Source organism: Kogia breviceps, chromosome 17 (genome assembly GCF_026419965.1).
Source record: "Kogia breviceps isolate mKogBre1 chromosome 17, mKogBre1 haplotype 1, whole genome shotgun sequence".
Classification (NCBI taxonomy): Eukaryota; Metazoa; Chordata; class Mammalia; order Artiodactyla; family Physeteridae; genus Kogia; species Kogia breviceps.
The window spans coordinates 44,939,124-44,966,758 of NC_081326.1; the positions used below are offsets into that span (position 1 = coordinate 44,939,124).

General features: G+C 38.3%; 1 protein-coding gene across 6 annotated transcripts in view; it reads right to left on the minus strand.

Annotated features, from left to right (window-relative positions):
- The window catches only part of NCALD (neurocalcin delta), a 415,625-nt gene that overhangs the window by 71,753 nt on the left and 316,237 nt on the right, over window positions 1–27,635 (minus strand). The window contains exon 1 of one of the 6 annotated variants that reach the window (XM_059042989.2): window positions 8,565–8,944. The exons of 4 other annotated variants lie outside the window; for them this stretch is intronic. The gene's annotated coding sequence lies outside the window, so the exon portion shown is untranslated. Of the gene's footprint in view, window positions 1–7,826; window positions 8,249–8,564; window positions 8,945–27,635 lie in introns of those variants that run through there. One more of the 6 variants, XM_067017421.1, reaches the window with a different exon arrangement.

Sequence of the window (27,635 nt, forward strand, 5' to 3'; positions counted from 1 at the left end):
TGACACATGTATCACTTACCTGCTCCCAAACTTTCACTAGCTTCTTGCTGTCAGATCAAATCCAGTTTTTAAAAATTATTATTTATTTATTTATTTGGGTTTTTTTTGGCTGTGTTGGGTCTTCGCTGCTGCACACAGGCTTTCTCTAGTTGCGGCGGGCAGGGGCTACTCTTCGTTGCAGTGCGCGGGCTTCTCATTGTGGTGGCTTCTCTTGTTGCAGAGCACAGGCTCTAGGCACACAGGCTTCAGTAGTTGTGGAGTGTGGGCTCAGTAGTTATGGCTCACAGGCTCTAGAGCGCAGGCTCAGCAGTTGTGGTGCACGGGCTTAGCTGCTCTGTGGCATGTAGGATCTTCCCGGACCAGGGCTCGAACCCATGTCCCCTGCAGTGGCAGGTGGATTCTTAACCACTGCACCACCAGGGAAGTCCCCAGTTTGTTTTAAATTGATAAATTCTCCCCAGTTTGTTTTAAATTGATAAATTCTAGGTCCTCCACAGACCCACCTTACAGGTTGTATATTTTGTTTTTTCCCGGCCATTTTCTTGATCTCAGATGGATGAGTGTCTATTTCTGTTACTAGAAATGTACTTATGATGTTTCTTATTCACAGGCAATCCTTTCACTCCTGTTCATGCCAAATATTCTATATCCTTTGAAGCCCAACTCAAACCTCACTTCCCCTCTAAAGTCATCTCAATGCCATATACCCTTCTATAGTTAATGTATTCATTTATCACCTACCAGAGATTTAATAAGTGGTTATTACTATGTGTCCAGTGCTACACTAGGCACTGTAAGAAGTTGTACCCAACCTGGAAGACAAAGCTCTGGACCTCAGTTGCATATGCTGTCCGGCCTCCCCAACTAGACTGTAACCCTTTCAAAGACTGGCTGGTCCTATGTTACCCTCGTCGTATCCTACTTAGCTGGGACATCTTGGGTGAGGTGGGACATGTGTCGGTCATTGAAAGGTCTAGGTGACGGGACCACATCTGCCTGGTGTTAGTGGCGAGCAAATGAGAGACAACTGGAGGAACCTTACCAGTCCTTGGACACAAAGGAAATCTTTTCATAGGTGCTCAACAACAGGGCCCACTATATCGAACTAATACATGTTGAATGAATATATCAAAAGTGAACAAACCAATTAGCCTTCTAAAGGGAAGGTGGGAAGACCCTCAGGATGGGGTGACGTTTAAGCAAGAAGAAAGTCAGGGGTATTGATTTCTCTGCAGCAGAAGAGACAGAGATGCACGTTTCTTTGAGTCAGGACCTAAGGACTACATTTCTGAGTATTTCAGATACTAGGTTTGACGAACACATGGAGCCGCAAGCCAGTGGGACGGCTGCCATTTTGGCAGCTTTACTAAAAGAAAAAAAAGACTTTGCTGAATGAGCTAAATCTTACCTGGCTAAGAGAAATTCCCTAGCTTTACTATAAATCATTAGAGCAGAAAAATAGGTTTAGGAGCATTGGAAATGGGCCAAAAGAGAGTGTCAAGGAGGCAGCAGGATCTAACAATAGAAAAGTAGGCAGCAGATTAGACAGAGTAGGTGTGAGAGAGACAAAAGCAGATACAGAGACTAAGCCGTGACCAAGGGAAGATGGCACAAGTACTGCTGTCTACATAGGACTCTCCTGTTGAGAGGGTCCCAGCCAAGAGGAGGCAATGAGGGAGATTACACTAATGCATACAGTCCATCGCAGTGTAGCCCAAATCTCCTCCTAGAACCAGCAATAGCATTACCATGTAGGGACTCTCTTCCAAATTTATGAACAGGATACGTACCCAAAGCCCATTTGTAATTTAATTGGTAACTGAAATATATTTTCCTCCAGAAATTATTTTTATTAGGTTAGATAACTTATGCCAAATCCCCAAAACCTAGTTAATCTACATGTACTTACAGTTTAGCCCTTTACACAGGTATTTTAGTAATTTCTAATCACCCCCATACATTCCAGTTACTCTGGTTGCCTAAGAAATAATTCTGAAATTTATGAACTTAAAACAACAACAATTTTTATTTTGCACATGAATCTGCAATTTAGGGCATGGCTCGGCAGGGACAGTTCACCTCCGGTTCACTTGGCATCAGGAAGGGTAAGGGGGACCTGGGGCTGGGGCCTGGGATCCTCGGAAGGCTTGCCCACTCACATTTCTGGCAGTTGATGCTGGTTGTCTGGCTGACACCTTAGCTGGAGGTGTCGGCTGAAACCTACATATGGCCCCTCTATATGGTCTGGGCTTCCTCATGGTGGCTGGTTTCCAAGGGTAAATGTCATGTGTAAGAGAAACAAAGAATAGCCGAGAGAAAAAAATAATTGAATTCTTTTTCACATCCAGCCTTGGAAGTCATCTAGCGTCGTTCTCACTGTGCTCTATCAGTTGGGCCAATCACAAAGCTCATGTGGGTTCAAGGGGATAAGCCAAGAGACTCCACCTCTTCAGGGAGAGTGCCAATATTCCAGAAGGGCAAGGGGGAGTACATGTAATTACAAGGCCATTTTTGAAGAGAAATTTAAAAATAGCATCCTGCAATAGTGTACAATCTGCCACAACATGTAACATTACTTCTAGAAAAAATATTCCAGCTTAAAAGGTAATACAGCATAGTGACTCTAGAGCCAAATTCCCAGAGCCCCGTTACATACCTGTGTGATGCTGGGCAATGTCCTCAAGCTCTCTGGTTCCTTAGTTTCCTCATGTATAAAACTCGGATGTTGTGATGAAAAAACGATAGTTATTTTGAAAAAAGCTTAGAAGACTATCTAGCTCTCTAAGTGTCAGCTGTTCTCATGACACCAGGGGTACACGTCCTCCAACTTTGGCCGTGGTACTTCCTGGTTCCTGGGGGGACAGTGGTGGTGGCAGCACTACCAGGGGTAGAAAATGAATGATAACAGTTCACAGTATTGAGTACCTAATATCTGTCGGTTACCATGCCAAGTAAACTGACTTCAAAATCTATAAGGTAGGTACTAATATTACCCAGGTAAGAAAACGGTGACTTTGGTAACTTGCCCAAAGTGACACCTGCAAGTGGTAGAGATGGGATTTGTCCCCAGATCAGTTTAACCAGATGGAAGGAGCCTGAATCCCTGGATTACTGCATGGAGCAGAGCCTGTCTCCCAAATCTGATTTGTGGCTGAGCGAAAAAGGAACAGTACTGTATTATGCCGTTGGGATTTGGGGTTATCTATGAGAGCAGTGAACCTATCTTGACTGGGTGAGTACAGGGAAGATGGGATTGATATGCTTGAGCACAACTAACTCAAGGATTCCTTTCATAAGATGAAATGGCTCTTGTTATCTGCATAAGGCAGGGTATGTGCATAAGAGAAAATTATTCTCTAGGTCAGTCCCTACCAGTCTCACATATCTTCTGAACAGGAGAGGACAAGAAGCCTTTGGAAATAGGGCTGGGTGTACTGATCTGGAATCCTTGACACGGATATGAACAGACTGCTCACAAATTAGGCTGACTGTTCACCAGCTGAGGAATGCCTCTTCTAAGGTCTGACTCTGGTATAAAATCTAATGGTTCCCAGGTTGTTTGCTTGTCCTCTTTTGTTTTGATTTTTTTCCCTATAGAGAAGATTCTCTTTTTGACTATGCTGGCCAGCACAGCTGTGAGGGAGAAACCTTGGTTCCTGTTACACTTAGGTCTCTGGGCAGGTCCCCTATATAGTTAGACTGTAAGTTCCATGATGGCAGAGACCTTGTCTGTCTTGTTCACCATAGCATCCCTAGTGTCTAGTCTAATGTCTGGCACACAGTAGGTGCTCAAAACTTATTGAATGCATGAAAGACTGAATGTTTGAATAAAAGCTCAAGCAAACAAAAGTCAGAAGTCTATAAAGTAATTTGGGCTCTTTATGCCAGTGGCGTATCCCTCAAAGACCACATGAGGGAGGAGCCCCAAATGCCTACTACGATACTGTGGAGGCAGCAGCCCCGTGATAAAATGCTGGCTGAGCGAGTGATGCTACCTAATGCTTCACCTGATCCATGGTAAAAAGTGGGGAGGCACAGGATCGGATAACTATTGTGGGATGCTATTTTTAAATTTATATCCAAGGATGTTGTAAATATGGTCGTCACAAAATTGGTCGTGGTTTTAGTTGTATGAATCATACGAAAGTCTGTGGGAGTCAGCAGAGCAGTCAGCCAAAGAATACAACACTCTTCTCAACATTTACCTCTCATGGATAGGGTTTAAATTCATAAAAGTAAAGCAATTCTAGAATCATCCACAAAAGAATTCATCTTGGCATGAAAGTAGTTTGCAGTCTTTGGTTTTCCTGCACTCACTGGAATTCAGAAATCAGAAAAGATGGACAATCCTCCTTTTAGGACAGGCAGCAGCTAGACTATCTTTCAGACTAGAGATTTCTTTCTTGAAAATCAAATATAGAACTGTAATGTGATGTAAGTACACTATGTTTTACATTAATGTAAACTAAATTTTAAAGGGATGCTGTGTCTCTAATTAAAGGCATTTACAGAAATATGTCCAAAACCTCCCTAAAGTTCACTGCAGAAATAAAAAGAGCAGACTGTTTTTGGTTTGGAGTAGATGCCTCCATTGGATTTAAAGATTTATCATATAATTTTTGTATCGAAGTCTTAATGAGCACTAACTTTGATGGCATCACTTCTGGAAACAATAAAAAAAAATACTGCATTTTGGAATGCTATTTCTAGTTGATTTCCATCACAGGGTACCATTAAAATAACAGTTGATTTCATGAAAAATAATGGCACATTCCTTTCCAACTGAAGTCTGAGATTTTTGACTTTTTCCAAGTTTCTTTATCAAAAGGTGCCACAGACACTCAAAGCCCCCAAAGAAGGTGTTCTTTTCTAGTCTAAAGCATAAGAAATGTTTGGGAAAATCCTCTTTCGTAATGCCCCTGAGAACACATGAAGAAAAACTGCTAAGCTTCCATTTCAAATGTTAGGGATTTGGATTGAGTTTAAACACCAGCTTGTGCATAATGTCATAGCTCCAATTTTCGTATGCTCGGGTGATGGTGCTGATGTAATAGAAAGGATGCAAGGATTAAACGCAGAGCTGGAAAGGCAGTGATACACGACATCAGCCAACTAACTGCAAAGTCACCGAGTTAGCTGCAGAGGAAAATTAGGCAATATCTTCTGCAAGTTAAGAGTGACATGGGAAATGAGACAATTCTTATATATGTCACCCTAAACAATAATATTAATATTTCCTGTGTTGTTCTTGAATATCCAATAAGTCAAATAAGATTTTGCATTCAGGTCACTTGGGAAGTGTCTCGCACTCCTCATTTCATTTTCAATGAATGTCTCCTGTTCCAGGGACCTCTGACAGGTGAACCAGCAGGCTCTATCCAGAATAACTGAAATTTACATTACAATTGATCAATTTACGCATGTATGTGCTTTACATCAAACTGAAAAGTGACATAAATTCTTTAATGCTCATTTCAATTGTTGTGAGCACACAAAGTACCTTCTAGAATATTTCTTCAGCTATGATCTCATATAACATCCTGCATTCTTCATGAAAGTACTACTTGCTTATTTTCTTTGACTGGATAAAGGTCCCTTTGTAAATAGCTATAGTCTTACTTCTATGGTCCATGGTTTTAACTTGCATAACTTGTGTTAACACTATAAGTTTTTCCTCTTAACCCCTACCTAACTAGGTATGAGCTCAGTCCAAGTACACAAGCCTACTTATGGATTAAGGAGGAAAACAAAAGAAATTTACAATTTGGTAGCGATGTGGATACCACCCCTTTCATGCAGAAATTAGAGAATACTGTGAAATTCACACCTTCAGAGAATAAAATCAGATGTGGCAGAGCTGAATGTGGAAATGGTGGTGTGGATTTTGTCCAGTGCAGTTCCAAGACCTTTTAGCATCAAAAGCTTACATATCATTTAACTCAGGGGTGGAGAGAATTCATGGGATCCAGGAACTTGGATGGGAAAAATATTCTATCTTTAGTTTCACGAACCTCAAAGTAAAATTTAGATTAAAATGTAGAGCATAAACCACCGTACGTACCTGCATTTTGTTGCCAAGAGAAATCACAGATATTCTCATATCATATTACAGTCACTGAGCCATCTCGAAATACTTTTTATGCTCATCACTACTTCAAAATTATGGTAGTTACTATAACTATGGTAGTAATTATAACTGCTGCTAATTTGTTTTATTTAACAGTGAATTATTGACAACACACACATCACATTTAAAAAAATTTGGTTAATGTATTTCAATAAAAGTAATTCCCTTTGTCATCCTGCATACTTTATCATGCATTTAAAATCATCATTCTAAGAAGGACCTATAAGCTTCACCAGCCTGCCAAAGAGGTCCATGGCACCCAAAAGATTAAAGTCCCTTGAAACTGTACATAAAGCATTTAATAATGCAACATCCAGGTTTCTAGAGTAAATCATTCCTTGCTAGTATCTTTCGAAGTTGAAGCAAACTTGACCTTGAAATCAACACAGTCTCACTGCTGTAAATAGATGATGCTGATGAGAGTCATTTTTTCCCCTTATTTTGCCGTAAGAAAAGACCTGTAGATTCTAAAGTATTTCTGCCATCATAGCATAGGTTGTTTTCTTCTAATGATAAACTTTATCATTGTCATTTTGCCAATCAACACTAACATATTCACTTATGTCGTATTGCCGAAATCCAGTCTGTTTTATTAGGGCACTGAATACAATCATTTTATAACTTTAAAACATAGAGAGAGCATCAAGAAAATCTTCACTACCTGGGAAAACTATAATGAAAATTCTTTATTTTGAGTAAAAGAAGCAAACATCAAAGTATCCCATCAAAGACTGCTTTTAAATGACAGTGCTACTGGCTACAGGTCCTATTCATGCTCACTTGAAATACTGCAAATCAATTAACAAATTTCTAGGAGTGTTAAGAATAGGGCCTCTGAGTTATTATAATTATGAGATAAACTAAACAATGAGATAACGCCTCAGTAGATGTGCCTCGAGTGTAAGCACATTAAGACTTTTTGGAAAATCCTCCATGGAGACTCTGGCCAAAAATAGACATATCAAATGCCAGCAAATTAAATGAATATTCACTCATTGAAAGCTATTGAGAAATTATTTATGCACTCACAATTATTCACTTATTACTGAAGCTAAATACTGTTCAAAATGTTCATCTCCAAGCGTAAAATAAAGGTGATCAGAATTCAGAAACTAATAAAGAATACAGAAAAGAACAATATATTCTTGCTATATTGATATATAACTCACATACTGTAAAATTGATATGTAACTCACATACTATAAAATGTGTATTCTTCATTTACATAGTTAAACCATTATTTTTCTATTCATCAAAATAGTAGGTATATTACATGTGCTGCTCTAAAATTTGCCTTTTTTTCCAGTTAAATTTGTAAGATTTAGATACCTGCTTATAAATCTAGGCTCGATCAACTTCAGTACCAGAGGTTTTTGTTGAATTACAAGCTACGAAAACCATCCAACTTGTGTGCAATGATGGAAAATTCAAAATTACTAAACTTGGGAAAGAAATAAACTACAACCATGCAACCCCCCCCCCCATTTGCAGTATATATTGTTACAGGAATAGAGGTTAAAAGCTTTATTAATCACAGTTATCAAATTACTCATTCAAGATCTAGAGCGATTTTTAGTGGTTATTTATATCTGTGTTTGAATTAAAATAGATCTACCAATGATAATTTATAGTTTTAGGGCTGTTGTTTTCTTCTCTAGGTAATTATTTCAATTTTTAAATATAAAAATAGCTTACATGCCTCCTTAGTGAATGAAGACCATCCAATGCTATTCTCTTCACAGCTGAATTTTCAGAGGAAGATACTGAAAATGTGCACTTTGCTCTAAGAACCAAAAAGCAACTGCATGAGCACAAGTCAGAGGTTCCACCCCAACTTCCTTGGCATATTCCAGATCATTTTTCTCTAAACAGGAAGCTCTTGACAGTTTTCACTGGTATTTTCAGAATACTTTATTTACTAGAAGAACCCCAACTTCTGTTTCAAAGTATAATGTTCTTTCCCGCCGTGTCTATTGCTGGTAATTATGAATGCTACAAACAAGACAGAAACAAAATACCAAACTACTCTAGGCTGATTCAGAATATGGTAGCAAATATAAAAAAAAGCAAAGTTAGCAACATATTGCAAGGCTATGCTGGAGTCTTTAAACCCAAAGCAATACTGGAGGGAGGATTCCTGGAATTCAACGGGGAATATTTGGCTCAAGCCACAAAACCTGCATCTCTAAAAAATGTCATGTTAGCAAGTGCTGAACAAGAAAAGCGGCTATATTTTAACCTGCTTCACAGAACATTAATCCAAATTTAACCAAATGCCAGAGATTCCACCCGAAATTAACAACGAGGAGCTGCTTCACATTTTCCTCCTGATACAACGTAATTGTTCCTGAAGACAAACTTGTAAGAGGTAAGAGAGGGGAAAACCACAATGATCTACAAACACAACGAACTATTGTATATAAAGCAAACGAATTACCTCACACAGAAGAAGCGCAAGATTTAACAGTCCATGCTCTGCAGCCCCTGGGACGCAGAAGCAGCAGTGCCAGCCGGCATCCACCAGATTCTCACAGGCCTCTGACTGTGTGGACTCAGCCACAGACTCTGCCTCCAGCTGACGTCAAAGTCCCTGTCACATGGCCAGATGAAAGCCAAGAGAGCACTGGTTGTCGTAGCAACCACAGAACAGCCCTGAAATTATTTCAATAGGTCATCTGTCACTGTGATGTGTATGTGTTTGTGAGTGCATGTGAGTGTGTGTGTGTGTGTGTGTGTGTGTGCATGCACACACACACCCCACAACCATCACGGACAGCTACCCAGCAACCTCAACCCTTGAACTTGTGACTAAAGAGTGCCTACAACTTTCAAGGCTGTTCTTACAGTTTCCGGCAAGAAAATGCATGCCCCTCTGAAGTTCCCATTGTCTCACTGTCACCAGCATGAAGTTTGTGTCTCTCTCTGTAGAACAGAAGGAAATAACTAAGAAATTCTGGGGGTAGTATTCTAAGCTAATTAAATATATCTGTAAGTAAATGGATAAAAACAGAAGCTCAACGGGAGCTGGAAGAAAAGATATTTTTAAAATGACATAAGAATCCACATCAATGTACTGAGACCAGGCTAGTAATGGAAAGAAAGAGAAGAAACATGGGGTGTGGTGGCCCTGAGTCAGATGAGCGTCTAAGGAGCTTCACATCAACTAGGATGGGGAATCAGTTGAGATGAATTCAGGATTCCTGCATTGTAAAATGTCTATGCAAGGATGAATGACCAAAAGAGTTTCAAAACAGTGCTACTTTAAAATACTTTACATTTCAAACTTTTTTGGATTTTTACTTTGGGGGTCACCATACAGGTGCCAAATCCTCCCCTTCTAAATGCTCTTGTCCACATCCCTTTGGGACTCAGCATGGAGTAAATGGGTGTCCCCAAACACAAACTTCAGTGAAAGCCTAGGACAGCAGAATAAAAGGAAGGTCCGGCACATTTTCTAACTTCAGCTTCATTTCCTTTAGGACAACCCTACCTTACTTCTAACTCCACACAGTGCTTATTTCCTAGTTCATTCTCTCAATTAATAGGAAGTCCATTAAATAAGATGAAATAAAATGCAGAGGAAGGTACTCTGAAAAATACATCCATTGAAACATACCGTTCGAAGGGGAAAGAGGTTAAAAGGCTGGGAGAAGAGATTGCTCTCAAAACCTTCCCATGCTAAAGTTATCAGGATTTCTTCTGGCTGGCTTCTGCTGGCTTCTTTAAAAAGAAAAAAAGTAGCTCTGGGGTGCTACAAAATATAAATGGAAACTAAACCAGCTGAGCAGACTACATTTATGTCACTGCAAAAGAATGAAATTTCTTCAGTTAGAGTCAGGAATTACTTCTAGCACAGTAAGACTAACGTTCAAACTGACCATAGAATCCTCCTATTCCATCTTCCTCTTCCTTTACTTCTGTCCCAGCCCCATCTGGGAGAAAAGATACATTTTTATTTGGAAAGTTATTTTCCTGATGCTATTAGCTATAGCACTGCAATAGTAAAATCAAAGTGTAATGCTATAATGAATGCTCCCCTCTTTAATTTCAGATTAATGATAGCTAGGAATTTACCTGTTAGCACAAGGACAATTGGCTCACTGAATCCAATGTCTATCTAAATGGGTCAGGATGTCACATCAGTGGTAGATTTCAGCAACAGTCACAATTCACAAATTTGTAATTTGTTCCAGTTATAGTTCTGGTTTTCTGTCAGAAATGTACATCACAGCAATGAGGGGAATGGGAAGAGAGGAGAGAAAGCATTTCCTTCTAGACTTCCAGGACCCCATGTTCTCTGAGCTGCCTGCTTTACCATCTCTTTGACTCCAAATCCATGGCTGCCTGATCATCTCTTCCTCTTTATGCAGTGAAACTGCAGTACCACAGTTTGACAATAGGTGATGTCCTCTGAAACAAGAAGTTATCAGTTCTAAAAATTCCTAAAATTCTGGCCTTAAATTAGTTTAAAATTCAACAAATACTAAGACCTTTTTATTTTGAATTTTCTATCATTTTTAAGACTAAGTAGAGGGGGATCTTCAAGATGGCAGAGGAGTAAGACATGGAGATCACCTCCCTCCCCACAAATACAACAAAAATACACCTACATGTGGAACAAATCCTACTGAACACTGGCAGAAGACCTCAGACTTCCCAAAAGATGCCTGAGGGCGACCTACACAGAGAGCAGGGCCAAAATCAAAGCTGAAGCCCAGGAGCTGTGCAAACAGAAGAGAAAGGGAAATTTCTCCGTGCAGCCTCAGAGCAGCCGATTAAATCCCCACAATCAACTTGATGTACCCTGCATCTGTGGAATACCTGAATAGAAGATGAATCATCGCAAAATTGAGGTGGCGGACTTGGGGTTTGCTGTCTGTGACTAATTTGTTTCTAATTTTAATGTTTATCTTAGTTTAGTTTTTAGCTCATGCTATCACTGATGATTTGTTTATTAGTTTGGTTGCTCTGTTCTTTTTTAAATTATGGTTTTTATTTTAATAAATTCAAAAAATGTTTTAAATTATTTTATTATTATTATAATTTTTCTTTCTTTTTTTCTCCCTTTTGTTCTGAGCCGTGTGGCTGACAGGGTCTTGATGCCCTGGCCTGGTGTCACACCTGAGCCTCTGAGGAGGGGGAGCCGAGTTCAGGACATTGGACCACAAGAGACCTCTCGGCCCCAAGTACTACCAGTTGGTGAGACTTCTCCCAGAGATCTCCGTCTCAACGCTAAGTACCAGATCTACCCAATGGCCAGCAAGCTCCAGTGCTGGACGCCCAATGCCAAACAACTAGCAAGACAGGAACACAACCCCACCCATTAGCAGAGAGGCTGCCTAAAATCATACTGAGTTCACAGACACCCCAAAACACACCACTGGATGTGGCCGTGACCACCAGAAAGACAAGATCCAGCCCCACCCCCCAGAACACAGGCACCAGTCCCCTCCACCAGGAAGCCTACACAGCCCACTGAACCAACCTTACCCACTGGGGGCAGACACCAAAAACAACGGGAACTACGAACCTGCAGCCTGTGAAAAGGAGACCCCAAACACAGTAAGTTAAACAAAATGAGAAGACAGAGAAACACGCAGCAGATGAAGGAGCAAGGTAAAAACCCACCAGACCAAACAAATGCAGAGGAAATAGGCAGTCTAGCTGAAAAAGAATTCAGAGTAATAATAGCAAGGATGATCTAAAATCTTGGATATAGAATGGAGAAAATACAAGAAATGTTTAATAAGGACCTAGAAGAACTAAAGAGCAAACAATGATGAACAACAGAATAATGAAATTAAAAATTCTCGAGAAGGAATCAACAGCAGAATAACTGAGGCAGAAGAATGGATAAGTGACCTGGAATATAAAATAGTGGAAATAACTACACCAGAGAAGAATAAAGAAAAAAGAATGCAAAGAATTGAGGACAGTCTCAGAGACCTCTGGGATAACATTAAATGCATCAACATTCGAACTATAGGGTCCCAGAAAAAGAAGAGAAAAGAAAGGGTCTGAGGTATTTGAAGAAATTATAGTTGAAAACTTCCCTAATCAAGTCCAGGAAGTGCAGAGAGTCCCATACAGGCTAAATCCAAGGAGAAACACACCAATACACATATTAATCAAGCTATCAAAAACTAAATACAAAGGAAAAATACTAAAAGGAGCAAGGGAAAAGCAACAAATAACATACAAGGAAATCTCCATAAGGTTAACAGCTGGTCTTTCAGCAGAACCTCTGCAAGCCAGAAGGGAGTGGCAGGACATAGTTAAAGTGATGAAAGGGAAAAACCTACAACCACGATTACTCTATCCAGCAAGGATCTAATTCAGATTCAATGGAGAAATTAAAACCTTTACAGATAAGCAAAAGCTAAGAGATTTCAGCACGACCAAACCAGCTTTAGGACAAAGGCTAAAGGAACTACTCTAAGCAGGAAACACAAGAGGAGGAAAAGACCTACAATAACAAACCCAAAACAATTAAGAAAATGGTAATAGGAACACACATATCGATAATTACCTTAAATGTAAATGGATTAAATGCTCGAACCAAAGGACACAGACTGGCTGAATGGATACAAAAACAGGACCCATGTACATGCTGCTTACAAGAGACCCACTTCATACCTAGGGACACATACAGACTGAAAGTGAGGGGATGGAAAAAGATATTCCATGCAAACGGACATCACAGGAAAGCTCGAGTACCAATTCTCATATCAGAAAAAAATGACTTTATAATAAAGACTATGACAAGAGACAAAGAAAGACACTACATAATGATCAAGGGATCAATCCAAGAAGAAGATATAACAACTATAAATATATATGCACCCAACATAGGAGCACCTCAATATATAAGGCAAACACTAACAGCCATAAAGGGGGAAATCGACAGTAATACACTAAGAGTAGGGGACTTTAACACTCCACTTTCATCAATGGACAGGTCCTCCAAAATGAAAATAAATAAGGAAACACAAGCTTTAAATGACACATTAGACAAGATGGACTTAATTGATATTTATAGCACATTTCATCCAAAAGCAACAGAATCCACTTTCTTCTCAAGTGCTCATGAAACATTCTCCAGGATAGATCATATCTTGGATCACCAATCAAGCTTTGGTAAATTTAAGAAAATTGAAACCATATCAAGTATCTTTTCCGACCACAATGCTATGAGACTAGACATCAGTTACAGGAAAAAAGCTGCAAAAAATACAAACACATGGAAGCTAAACAATACACTACTAAATAACCAGGGATCACTGAAGAAATCAAAAAATACCTAGAAACAAATGACAATGAAAACACGATGACTCAAAACCTATGGGATGCAGCAAAAGCAGTTCTAAGAGGGAAGTTGATAGCAATACAGTCCTACCTCAAGAAACAAGAAAAATCTCAAACAACATAAACTTACACTTAAAGCAATTAGAGAAAGAAGAAGAAGAACAAAAAAAAACCCCCCAAAGTTAGCAGAAGGAAAGAAATCATAAGATCAGATCAGAAATCAATGAAAAAGAAATGAAGGAAACAGTAGCAAAGATCAATAAAACTAAAAGCTGATTCTTTGAGAAGATAAACAAAATAACCAAATTGATAAACCATTAGCCAGACTCATCAGGAAAAAAAAGGGAGAAGACTCAAATCAACAGAATTAGAATTGAAAAGGGAGAAGTAACAACTGACACTGCAGAAATACAAAGGATCATGAGAGATTACTACAAGCAACTTTATGCCAATAAAATGGACAACCTGGAAGAAATGCGCAAATTCACAGAAAAGCACAACCTTCCAAGACTGAACCAGGAGGAAACAGAAAATATAAACAGGCCAATCACAAGCACTGAAATTGAAACTGTGATTAAAAATCTTCCAACAAACAAAAGCCCAGGACCAGACGGCTTCACAGGCCAATTCTATCAAATATTTAGAGAGGACCTAACACCTATCCTTCTCAAACGCTTCCAAAATATAGCAGAGGGAGGAACACGTCCAAACTCATTCTACAAGGCCACCATCACCCTGATACCAAAACCAAACATGTCACAAAAAAAGAAATCTACAGACCAATATCACTGATGAACATAGATGCAAAAATCCTCAACAAAATACTAGCAAACAGAATTCAATAGCACATCAAAGGGATCATACACCATGATCAAGTGGGGTATATCCCTGGAATGTAAGGATTCTTCAACATAAACAAATCAATCAGTGTGATATACCATATTAACAAATTGAAGAATAAAACCATATGATCATCTCAACAGATGCAGAAAAGGCTTTTGACAAAATTCAACACCCATTTATGATAAACAGTCTCCAGAAAGTAGGCATAGAGGGAATTTACCTCAACATAATAAAGGCCATATATGACAAACCCACAGCCAACATTGTCCTCAATGGTGAAAAACTGAAACCATTTCCACTAAGATCTGGAACAAGACAAGGTTGCCCACTCTCACCACTCTTATTCAACATAGTTTTGGAAGTTTTAGCCACAGCAATCAGAGAAGAAAAAGAAATAAAAGGAATCCAAATTAGAAAAGAAGAAGTAAAGCTGTCACTGTCTGCAGATGACCTGATACTATACATAGAGAATCCTACCAGAAAATGACTAGAGCTAATCAATGAATTTGGTAAAGTAACAGGATACAAAATTAATGCACAGAAATCTCTTGCATTCCTATACACTAATGATGAAAAAAGTGAAATTAAGAAAACACACCCATTTACCATTGCAACAAAAAGAATAAAATATCTAGGAATAAACCTACCTAAGGAGACCAAAAGAACTGTATACAGAAAATTATAAGACACTGATGAAAGAAATTAAAGATGATACAAATAGATGGAGAGATATACCATGTTCTTGGATTGGAAGAATCAACTTTGTGAAAGTGACTCTACTACCCAAAGCAATCTAAAGATTCAATACAATCCCTATCAAACTACCACCTGCATTTTTCACAGAACTAGAACAAAAAATTTCAGAATTTGTATGGAAACACAAAAGACCCCCAATAGCCAAAGCAATCTTGAGAAAGAAAACCAGAGCTGGAGGAATCAGGCTCCCTGACTTCAGACTATACTACAAAGCTACAGTAATCAAGACAGTATGGTACTGGCACAAAAACAGAAATACAGATCAATGGAACAGGATAGAAAGCCCAGAGATAAACCCACACACATATGGTCACCTTATCTTTGATAAAGGAGGCTAGAATGTACAGTGCAGAGAAGACAGCCTCTTCAATAAGTGGTGCTGGGAAAACTGGACAGCTACATGTAGAAGAATGAAATTAGAACACTTCCTAACACCGTACACAAAAATAAACTCAAAATGGATTAAAGACCTAAATATATGCCCAGACACTATAAAACTCTTAGAGGAAAACATAGGCAGATCACTCTATGACATAAATCACAGCAAAATCCTTTTTGACCCATCTCCTGGAGGAATGGAAATAAAAACAAAAAAAAAAAATAAATGAGACCTTATCAAAGTTACAAGCTTTTTGAACAGCCAAGGAAACCATAAACAAGATGAAAAGACAGCCTTCAGAATGGGAGAAAATATTTGCAAACGAAGCAACTGACAAAGATTAATCTCTAAAATTTACCAGCAGCTCATGCAGCTCAATATCAAAAAAACAAACAACCCAATCATAAAATGGGCAGAAGACCTAAACAGACATTTCTCCAAAGAAGATATACAGATTGCCAACAAACACATGAAAGTTTGCTCAACATCACTGATGATTTGAGAAATGCAAATCAAAATTACAATGAGGTATCACCTCACACCAGTCAGAATGGCCATCATCAAAAAATCTACAAACAATAAATGCTGGAGAGGGTGTGGAGAGAAGGGAACCCTCTTGCACTGTTGGTGGGAATGTAAATTAATACAGCCACTATGTAGAACAGTACGGGGGTTCCTTAAAAAACTCAAAATAGAACTACCATACAACTCAGCAATCCCACTACTGGACACATACCCTCAGAAAAACGTAATTCAAAAGGAGACATGTACCACAATGTTCATTGCAGCACTATTTACAATAGCCAGGACATGGAAGTGTCCATCAACAAAGGAATGGATAAAGAACATGTGGCACATATATACAATGGAATATTACTCAGCCATAAAAAGAAACAAATTGAGGTATTTTTGGTGAGCTGATGGACCCAGAGTCTGTCATACAGAGTGAAGTAAGTCAGAAAGAGAAAAACAAATACCATATGCTAACACATATATATGGAACCTAAAAAAAAAAAAAAAAAAAAAAAAAGGTTCTGGTGAACCTAGGGGCAGAACAGGAATAAAGACACAGATGTAGAGAATGCACCTGAGGACACGGGGATGGGGAAGGGTAAGATGGGACGAAGTGAGAGAGTAGCATTGACATATATGCACTACCAAATGTAAAATAGCTAGCCAGGGGGAAGGAGCTGCATAGCACAGGGAGATCAGCTTGGTGCTTTGTGACCACCTAGAGGGGTAGGATTGGGAGGGTGGGAGGGAGACGCAAGAGGGAGGAGATATGGGGATATATGCATATGTATAGCTGATTCACTTTGTTATACAGCAGAAACTAACCCAACACTGTAAAGCAATTATACTCCAATAAAGATTTTTGTTTTTTAAAAAGACTAGTACACTTTATTGTATATTGACTTGGGCACTCATATTATAAGTTAAAATTATCAGTGGACTGACCTTCAAAATGAAAAGTGGATACATGTAATCCTTTTTTCTATAGCATGCTTCCAACCTGCCATCACTCTTTTCCCTTTGCAAACTGTCTAGAATTAGAGATTCCTCTTACAGCTATGGAAGTCACTGGTCTCTTGCAGAATTGAAATTGTGACGATGATCTCTTTAGAGCTCAGGTTTCTACCCATTTGACCAATTAATCCAAATGTAGGTAAAAATATCATAGGAAATACATATGAAGGCCTTCTCCAAGCACAGCCCACTACACTGAAGAGAATATGAGTCATTTTCTTTTTTAAATAATAACTTTTTTTTAGGTGAAAATGATTCACTTAATTTAAAAATACCCATTCAAAAATACTTCTGCACCATAGTTTTCACTTGCTGTATGAATGTCAGGGCTGCTTATTATTAGTTTGACCACTTTGCCAGAAATAACACTTAAATGCCACTAAACAAGCATTCTGACTTGGGTTCACACACCTGAATTAACAGGTTTATTAGGCAATTAGTAGACATCTATAATCAGCCTTTTATTTGATGTTTCTAGGTAGAAATGTTGCTGTATCCCTGTCTCAGCATTAGTGCGAAGGCCATAGACCTATTGTTTGGAAGCACTGGGTTCAAATCTCATCTGGGCAAGTTACCCAAGTGCTCTGAGCCTCAGTGCCTACATCCTAAGGTTGTTGTGAGGATTATAAACTTAAGGTTTTTAAAAATTCTGATACCCTGTGACAGGGTCAGTGGCTTGACGTATATGTAATTTCTTATTTATCTGTCTGACTCTGATAAGTCTAAGACCTTCAGGGAAAGGATGAATCTTATTCATCTCTACAACTCTATGGTTAATAGCACAAGGACCAGAACACGAATGCTCAATAAATGTTGAGTGACTCCTCAAAATGCTGAGAAAGAAACGTTCGCTTTTTCTTCCTGCTAACAGAGAAGAGAAAGCCTCCCCTCAACCCCCCAAAAAGGCAAAGGAAGGAAAAACAAAACCAAAAATGTTATCACAAAATTTTCTAGCGATGAATGGGTTCAAGTAAATTTGCCAAATAAATCAAACTTATCTCTATTAAATCATATTTATTATGAGTGCACATAAGTTATATGCTGATGTATTTTATGGTTATAGCTGTTGATGTTGGATAATCTTTTACATTAACTGATTAAATGAGCACTTACTATATCTGGAGCACTGTTCTAAGTGCTATAGGTATATTAAATTATTCACTATAATAACTATGAGGTAGGCATTATTCTTTCCCACATTTCACAACTAAAGAAACTTAAGCATAGAGTGATTAACTAATTTGCCTACCTAGCACATGGAAGAGCCAGGATCTACACCCAGGAAACCTGGCTCCATAAATTTTGGAAATAATTTACATTTGATATATTTTTAGAAAGCATTGAATTATTTCTTATGGTTATTTTATACTTGAAGGTTGTTTTTATTTTTAATTTCTTATGAGGGGGAGAAGGCCAACTTATCTTTTCTGCATTTAGGAACTCTGGTGATCTTAATCTAGCTTTGGCCTAAGGCATAATATGGCAAGAAAAATCTAATTCAGAAGATTTGAATAAAGGAAAATGGGCAAAGTAAAATACTGAAAATATCCTGAATAAAATCACCCAAATTATTATAGTCTTAACTGAAGCAAACATCTGGATTACACAGGCTTGGGTAACTTCTGTTTCTCAGTATGATGGAGTTTTTTGTGTTCAAACTAATACTCTCACTGAGATAATAATAGCTGGATTTTTAAAAAGTGGTTGGAAGGCATCAAAGAGTAGCAAAGGCAGCAAAACTTTTAAGTGCCAAGATCCCAGATAAAAGGAATATATATTGGTGTAAGTCCAGTATTCTCCACATTATCTGCTACTTTTCTCCTCAAATTATTTGATAATCCCTAAAGTGGTATGGGGTTTTTGGCATTCTCAAAACTGGAGAGACAAAAATTGGGGATTCAAATATTCAAAAACATCCAGGACTTTAGGGATTGAGACCTTGGTTTAAAAAAAAGGAATCACAGAGAAGAGATCCTAACATTCTGAACTGTTTTCCCCTCAAAGCACCTGCCAATTCCTAGATGACGTTAGACAAAGCATTAATATGCAGCAAAGAAGATAAAAACATAAGGGGTGAGTTTATGTTTGGGAGTTCAGGATCCTTCAAGGAGCTGAAGCTTGTGAACATCCTAAGTTTTCAGGCCTCATAACTGAAAGGCCCCAGAAGTAGTGGAAAACAAAATAGATGCATCCTCACAAAAACCTGGATCCATCCTAGAATCATTACAATACCTAGTCGGATCAAGGTAATTCACCCCTGTTCTTACTATTTCCCAGAGAAAATTAACCTTCTTTAAGGGAAGATAACATCATACAGAGCCTCTGCCATTTTTCATATACCACTTCCAATTCACTCCAGAATCATTAATCATGCTAGAAAATAGGTGTAACTGACCAAAATCCAAGAAGAAAAAATAGACAGTAGAAATAGATCCATAGGTGATTTATCTTTTATAGTTATCAGACAGGGACTTTAAAATGACCACAGTTGACCCTTGAACAATCTGGAAGTTGACTGTCCACACAGTTGATATTCTGGGTCTAGGTTTACAGTCGGCCCTCCATATCTGCAGTCCCACACCCACAGATTCAACCAACCATGAATACTGTATCATGTATTTAGTGAAAAAAAAAAAAAAAACCCACATAAGTGGACCCACACAGTTCAAACTGTGTGTTATTTAAGGGTCCACAGTATAATTAATATGTTCAAGGAGATAGCTGGATGGAGAGTTCCACATGCAAAATAGTAAAATCTATAAAAAGAGAACATATTAAATTTAATTGAAAAATACAATTAAGAGCACAACAGATGGATTCAAGAACATAGAAGATATAGCAAAAGAGAAAAATAGTGAAACGAATGATTAGCAGACAATATCTAGAATGAAGTATAAGAAGAATAAAAGAATGGAAAATACTGAAAATAATGCAAGATATTTGGGACATATGAAAAGGCTAACATGTACATTGGGGAGAGGAGAGAGAGATAGGACAGAAGCAATATTTGAAGAGAATTGGCTGAGAAGTTTCTAAAACTTATAAAAGATATGAAACAACAGATTTAAGAAGCCCTATATATCCCAAACAGGATAATTACAAAGAAAACCACACATGGACACATACCAATCTGCTGAAAACTAAAGACAAAACCAAAATCTTAAAGCAGTGAAACAAAAAAAATTATATTAATTTATAAGGAGCAAAAAAAGACTTTTTAACAGTAAAAATCAACAGTAAAACAAACAAGACAATTAGAAAATTGGCAAAATACAGGAAAAGATATTTTCCCCAAGAATGTATAAAGATGACAAATAAGCACACAAAATGATTTTCCAGCATCATTAGCTATTAGGAAAATGCAAGTTAAAACCATAATGAGATACTACTACACACCTGTCAAAATGACTAAAATAAAAAATAGTGACAACACCAAATGCTGGCAGAGAAACTGAATCACTCGTATTGCTAGTGGGAAAGTAAAATGGTACAGCCACTATAGAAAACATTTTGGCAGTTTTTAAAAAAATTAAACATGCAACTACTGTATGTACTCATGCAATTGTACTCCTGGGTATTCCAGAGAAATGAAGGCTTATGCTAACAGAAAAGCTTGTACACAAATGCTTTTAGCACCTCTCTTTGTGATGGTCAATAACTGGAAACAACTCAGGTGCTTTCAATGAGTGAATGGGTGAACACATTTTAGTACATCCATACTATGGAATACTACTCAGTAGTAAAGTGAAACAAACTATGATGCACACAAAAACCTGCATCAATGTTCAGAGAATTTTTCCGAGTGAAAAAACTAATCTCAAAAGGTCACTTACTGTACAATTCCATTTCTGTAACAGTATGACAAAATTATAGAAATGAAAAACAGATCAGTGGTTGCCAGAGATTAAGGAGGGAATTAGGGGAAGTGCCTATGGCTGTAAAAGGACAACGGGAGGGATGCTTATAGTGTGATGGAAACATTCTGCATCTTGACTGTATTAATGTCAATATCCTGGCTGTAACATTGAACTACAGCTTTGCAAGATGTTACCTTTAGGGGAAAGTGGGTAGAGGGTAGATGGGTTCTCTCTGTATTGTGTCCCACAACTGCATGTGAATCTACATTTATCTCAAAATAAAAGTTTAATTAAAAATTTTTAAATGAAGGTGACATAAGACATTTCAGTCAAAAACTGAGGGAATTTGTTCCAATAGAATCATAAATTTCTGACGAGTTGTTTAAGCAGAAGAAAAATCTCACATGGAAACACAGAGATACAGAAAGGGCAGATATATAGATAAAATTTAAATGAATACCAACTTTATAAACCCCCCATGTCTTGTAGGGGTTAAAATATGTGTAGATTCAAAATATAGGGCAACATTAGCACAAAAGGTAAGAGAGGATGAATAGAATTAAAGTTTTCTAAGATTCTTGTATTCTGGCCAAAGTACTGATTAATAAGTCTCTAATAAGATACGGGTCCACAATGTAATCCTTGTAGTATCTATTAAAAGAATAACAAAAGAATGTATAGCTAATATACTAATACAGCAGGAAAATGATTTTAAAAATTACTTTTTTCCCAAAAGAAGCAAAAAAAGGTGGGGCGGGGGGAAGAGAAAATGATAGGATAAATAGGAAGAAATACTGGGTTGACCAAAAAAGTGCGTTCGGGTTTTTCTGTAACATCTTACAGAAAAGCCCGAACGAACTTTTTGGCCAACCCAATAGTAACATTGAAGAGTTGATTGCAAACATGTAAATAATTACAATGATTACTATAATATATAAACTGACCAAATATTCTAATTAAAAGACAAAAACATCAGATTGTATTAATACGAAAATTCTAACTCTACTCCACATAAGAGATGAAAATTGATATACAAACTAACAAGCAAAAACTGTTGCAGCATTATTATCAAGCAATAGTACCTACTTGTAATATATGCGAGAGATACTAAGAGACATAGAAGAACACTTCATAATTCACTGCTCTAAATATGTATGCACCTAATAAAATAGCATCAAGATAAATAGAAAAATTCATAGTATTGATTTAACATATTTTTTCATTTTTTATAGAACATGTAGCAAAATAAGGTAGAGGTAAAGAATATTTTAATGATGAAATTAACCAATCTGACTTGATTATCACATGAGGAATGATGATCTCAAGAATTACAAAATACACAAACTTTCCTCTCAAATATATTTAACAATATTGACTATATGCTGGGCTACAGGAGTTTTTCAATACATTATAAATGATCAAAATCAGAGTATACTCTTTGTACACAGTGGAACAAAGCTAGGACTCAGTATTAAATAGACAAATAGAAAATCTCTAAAGGGAAACCAAGCAATACATTTCTAAATAATCCATGAATTAAAAAGATTTATATTGCAATGTAAAAATATTTTGAACTGAACAACAAAAATATAATGTATCAAAATTTACATGCACCTAAAGCACTCACTACTTAATGGAAATGATTATATCTGTTTAAAAAAAATACTGAGGTTCCACTTTTAGCATGGTACTTTGAGGACCTCTGTGGACCTAGTCCCTAGTGAAACAAGTATAAGTTGTGAAAGTATTTTTAAATATCATAGAAAGTCTCTGAGAATTGTCCTTAGGGTATAGAGCCAATGAAGAAACATTTATTCAAGAAAACATACTAAAACTTGATAAGAACATTGAGAATCTGTAGCACTTTTGAGTCACTTCCATGCATGCTCCATCCTGGAAAGGTGTAACCAATAAGATTGGGCTTCTTTTCCCCTCAGCTCTTGATAAAGGGACACAGTATCTCACTGGGAAAGGCAGGCCATCAGCATTTCTCCAGCTCTGGTGTCAAATTCCTGGTCAGTGCGGGCAAGACGTTGGGGGCTCCCTTCCTCCATCTAGCCCCCACTCGTAGGGCAGATGTTCTACTCCAGGCACAATAGGTCAAAATTCCTGAGGCCCTTATTACCCTCAATCCAGCTCACTTGTAGGGCAGAGGTTCTATTCCAGAGGCAATCTGAGACTAGGCTACCAACACTGCTCCGTGTCCAGAGTAGTTACTCAGAGGTTTTTCCCAGAGGGAGAGACAATCCATGAGAGCAGAGAGCTCTGCAGATCTTCCCAGAGGAACTGCCCTTATTAAATAGAATGCGGGGAAGTTCACGTTTAAGGTTGCTCTTGAAAACAATGGAGATTTTGGTGGTAAACAATTGAGAGGAGACTGATAGAAGAGCAAAAGCTCACCTGTAGACCAGCTAGTTTACCAGAGAGAACCAGGGAAAGAGACAGCTAAAAAGAGCCCTTCTGGGATCAGAACAAACAGATTGGCCTCAAAAACTTCCCCTAATGAATTTAATTGGATCATACTGTGGAACAATTTATGCCCCACAGCATTGTAAGAAATACTAGAGCAATCAGCCAAAAATTAGTGAAGCCCAACAGCTGGGTGTGATACCAAATGTGGCAGACAGTATAACAGAGATCAAGGGTAAAGACAGTTAAAGAGAGCCATGCTAAAACTAATCATCGCAAGCTGACTGGGCACAGTCACCAAAACAGTGGTAAGAGTAGCACCCTAGTATTGTGCTTTATGGTTCACGTAGCACTTCCATGATTCTATTTCATTTGACCCTGAATCAATAAAAACATTAATTTTTTTAAAAGGTTTAAAAATCCATGATCTAAGTTTCTACCTCAAGTAGTTGGGCAAAGAAGAGATGGGATATAGCTGCCCAGAATAAAGACATTTTCTAGCCTCCCTTCTACCTCTGTAGCTTTGTGATTAAAACAGGCCACTGACATATGTGTAGATAGATATGTCATGTGTAGCTTCCAGAACCTTCCTTAAAAACAAATGAGCAAACAAAACTTGTCTGAGCCCTTTTCGTTGTTTTATTCTGTTTACCATCCTACTGCTTGGGAGCATGGAGGTGATGGCCACCAGTGGACCATGAGGAAGCGGGCTATATATCCTAGAGATGGATGCTGGAGCTATGTGCTAGAAGAAGCCTGATTCCCAAAGACTTCATGGGAAAAAGCTGTCAATCCAGTCCTACATTTCTTCCCTCTGGGCTTTTACGTGAGAAAGAGAGAGAGAGAAGAGAGTGTGTGGGGGGGGAATTCTCTCATATTTAAGGCACAATTATTATATGTCAAACCTATTCCCAAGTGTTAGAGTTTCCACCATCAAAAAAAAGGGAGGCGGGAGGGAACTTTGTGCAAGTGAAATGTGGGATGTTAAATAAGCTATGAAATTTCATGAAATTCCAGGAATCCATCTAGAAGGAAACAGAATGCAATGCATTTATTTCGCTTTTCGCAAAAGCATTGCAAAAGAAATCCTAGAAAACAGTTCTTCATTTCTCCAGGTAATTAAATTAGTAACCTTTAATTAATATTTGGTAATAATCATGTGAAGATTCTTTAAAGTCTTTCTAGACACTGAGGAGTCACATGGGTTGAAGATAAAGAAAAAGGAGAAAAGAAACAACAAAATTACTCAGGGAATAAAAATGGTCTCTCCTTTCACCCTGCTTGTCTTTTCATAGATTGCATGAGGGATATAAATTCTTTTCTTTTAAAGAGAGACAATTTTTCACATGAAACGAAGGATTTCATGGGAAAATGGTTCACAAATCACCTCTTTAATTTCTCATACAAAAAGGAAAGCTGCAAAATGTTAATTTTCCATCAGCAACGTCCAGTACAATTAGAACAAACACTGATCTTTGGTTTTGCTTTTTTCTTTTTAAAGATTGGTTTAGAATCATAACTCTCTCTTTGCTGTCAGACACTCTTGTACATTTATAAACCTGATTTTTACAAATCATCAAGGATTCTATTCCTTCCTACTTCCAAGAGATAAAGAAATAGACTGAAAAGCATGAAGAATCTAGATGCTTTCTGTGGTGCCTGCGTTGAAATGCAACTCCTATAAACAAGAATAGAGAATCAATCCTGAAATTTATCTGCAGCCCCAAGTCATGCATTTTGTTGCGTTTTTGTACAAAACGTGGGTATCAAGGATTCTTGCTGCATTATAATGGAAAGGGTATGAACTTTGGAATCGGGTACACTCAGACTTAAATGTGGGCACCTAAAAAACATGACTTTTTCATTTCTGTGACTTCAAACAACTTACTTAACCCCTCTGAGTCTTCATTTTATTATCTGTGAAATAGCAGTACTAATGGCCCTGCAGGGTGGTGATAAAGAGTGATGCTCAAGTTTAGCAGTGCATCTGATACAGTTAAAAGAAAGCTAAACTTCACAACTAGGAAGAATAATTAACAAATGTGCTAATTAGGGTCCAGGTTACCTAAGTTTACGCTTTCTAAAGAATAAAGTTACTTGAAGTGTGATTTCTGATTTTCATGGAATTCCTTAGTAAGTAAATTATAATAGTTCCTAACATCAAGAGAACTATGAATTTATATTTTCATAGTCTATATTTCCACTTAATAGCATTTAATGACAGTTGAAACCAGAGCATAGAATCATTTTTAACCTATCAAAGATGAGATGTTCAATTATTAAGTTCCCCATATGGAGTAAAGTTGTCAGCATCCTCCGGGCTTGTGAGGATGAGTGTCATGAGATCAGCAACCTCACCAAAAAGGAGTGAGAGCCCACAGTGCCTGGATACACTTGTGCCAGGGCTGGAGGGACTCAAAACTTTCCAGAGCAAAAAGACTTGACATTGGCCTTTTCTCCAAGAAATTTTTTATAAGGAATTTCATGAGGAAATAATTCCCAGTAAACAGAGTTGAAACAGGAATGGGAGGAGAGAAGCAATTTGGTAGGGGCTGAGGGGGAGGGCGGGGGGACCCTCACCAAAGGAGGAGAATCATGAAGTCAAGATGGAAGGAAGATTTCTGACTCAGTAAGGCTATTCACTTGGGAATGAGTATCAGTGGAAACCTTCTAAAAAAGGATGAGGGGCTTGGAGTCAGAGTCCTACAGCATGAGTCCCCAGGAAGTCTCTGAGCTCTGCAGGGCCTCTCCAGTTCCTACAGTTACACCTAGGAGCACCTCAACATCGAATCAATAACTTCTCTTTCTGCCTCACCAGCTTGAGTGGGCGTTCCATCATTTGAAGCAAGTGATCTCTAACATAAACACAATCATCTTTGTCCTTCACTGAATTAGTGTCACTGATTCCTCAAAATGGAAAAAGACTTTCATTACCTCGATCATTGCATTCATTTGTTCATTCATTCACCTAATAATCTTCAGTGAGTGCTTCCTCTGTGTGTCAGAGGACACAGCAATGAATAAGAAAGACACAGACTTTGGCCTCATGGAGTTTATAGTTATTGAACAATTACAACATTTAGTAAATAATGAGTGATATAGAAGGAGAGCTACCCGGTGCCAGCCCAGGAGAACATAATGCAGTCTGGGATTTCACAGAAAAGCTCTCAGAAGATATGACCCTTGAGTGAAGAATAAAGAGGAGTGAGCCAGTTGAGGAGCTGGGAGATGTACTGAGCAGAGAAAACAGTGGGTTTAAAACCTCAGAGACAAGAGGCCACATGGCGTGTTAGAGGAACTGAGAGGCCAGGATGGCAGATCGCTGAGAAAAGTAAGTGGCACACGATGAGAAAGCCGGTTGTGGGCAGCTTATAGAGGGTTTCTTTGTAAACCAATGTAAACAGGTAACTGAGCCACTCGCTCAAGGACACACAGCTAACAGGTGGCAGATTGGACACTAGGTCATCTGAGCTCTAATTCAGAGACCAACTAAACCTTTGAAACTAATGTTCTTTTAAAAGTTCTTTTCTGATTCTAACGGTAACACATGCTGATTGTAGAGAGAATGTATCTTCTATTGGCACAAAGAGCACTATGCAAACGGCCCCCAGGTACCCAGTACACACCTTGCATGATGTATAACATCAAATGATCACCCTCGGCAAATCCATTATCCCCAGACACTAGACATCTTTAGAATGTCTGTAATTATAGGATTTGTCCAGACTGAGCCATGCAAAAGTCGCAGGATTAGGGTTCATGATGAAAATCTGTCCATTACACAAAGGACCCCACACTCTTCCCCGTATGTCAGCTGCTTGCCCGTTTTTACTGCATGAAAATGTAGACTTGAAGATAATCGAGTGATTATACTCAGAAAGATATCTGATAAATTGTATTTGCACGTTCCCTGGTCTCTTCACGGCCTGGTCTCCAGAACGTCTCTGTCCATTTCAAAATCAGAAGATGGTGTTTTCATCACCCAACCACAGAAGCCCTTTAGGATAGCCCCGCCTCTCTCCGCACTGCCAGCAGCTCCAATTCCTTGGTCAAACCCAAACTGAGCACTTCTCATAAGGATTCACGTGCCAGAATAGAAGCCCCTTGTCCTTCCTCCTGGGAAGGTGCTCTGCAAGGCTACGGAATCAACCTTTCCCTCCTCGTTGGGGTGGCAAGCAAACGAGCCCCAGGAAGCCTGGCCAGCAGATAAAGTGCTTGATTAAGATGCCCTCCTCTTCATAGTTAATTGGCAGATCGTTTTCAGAGTTCCTGCCTTAGAATTTGTTCTTTCTGGGTTGTCATTTTATTTTCCTGCCACCCACATTAAAAGAAAGCCTCTTTTGCCTGTCTTTGCAGTTCCCAAGCCTAATGATAATCACGGTTTCAGCCTCTTGCCTTGAGATTCTGACAGCATAAATAATGCAGGTGCACA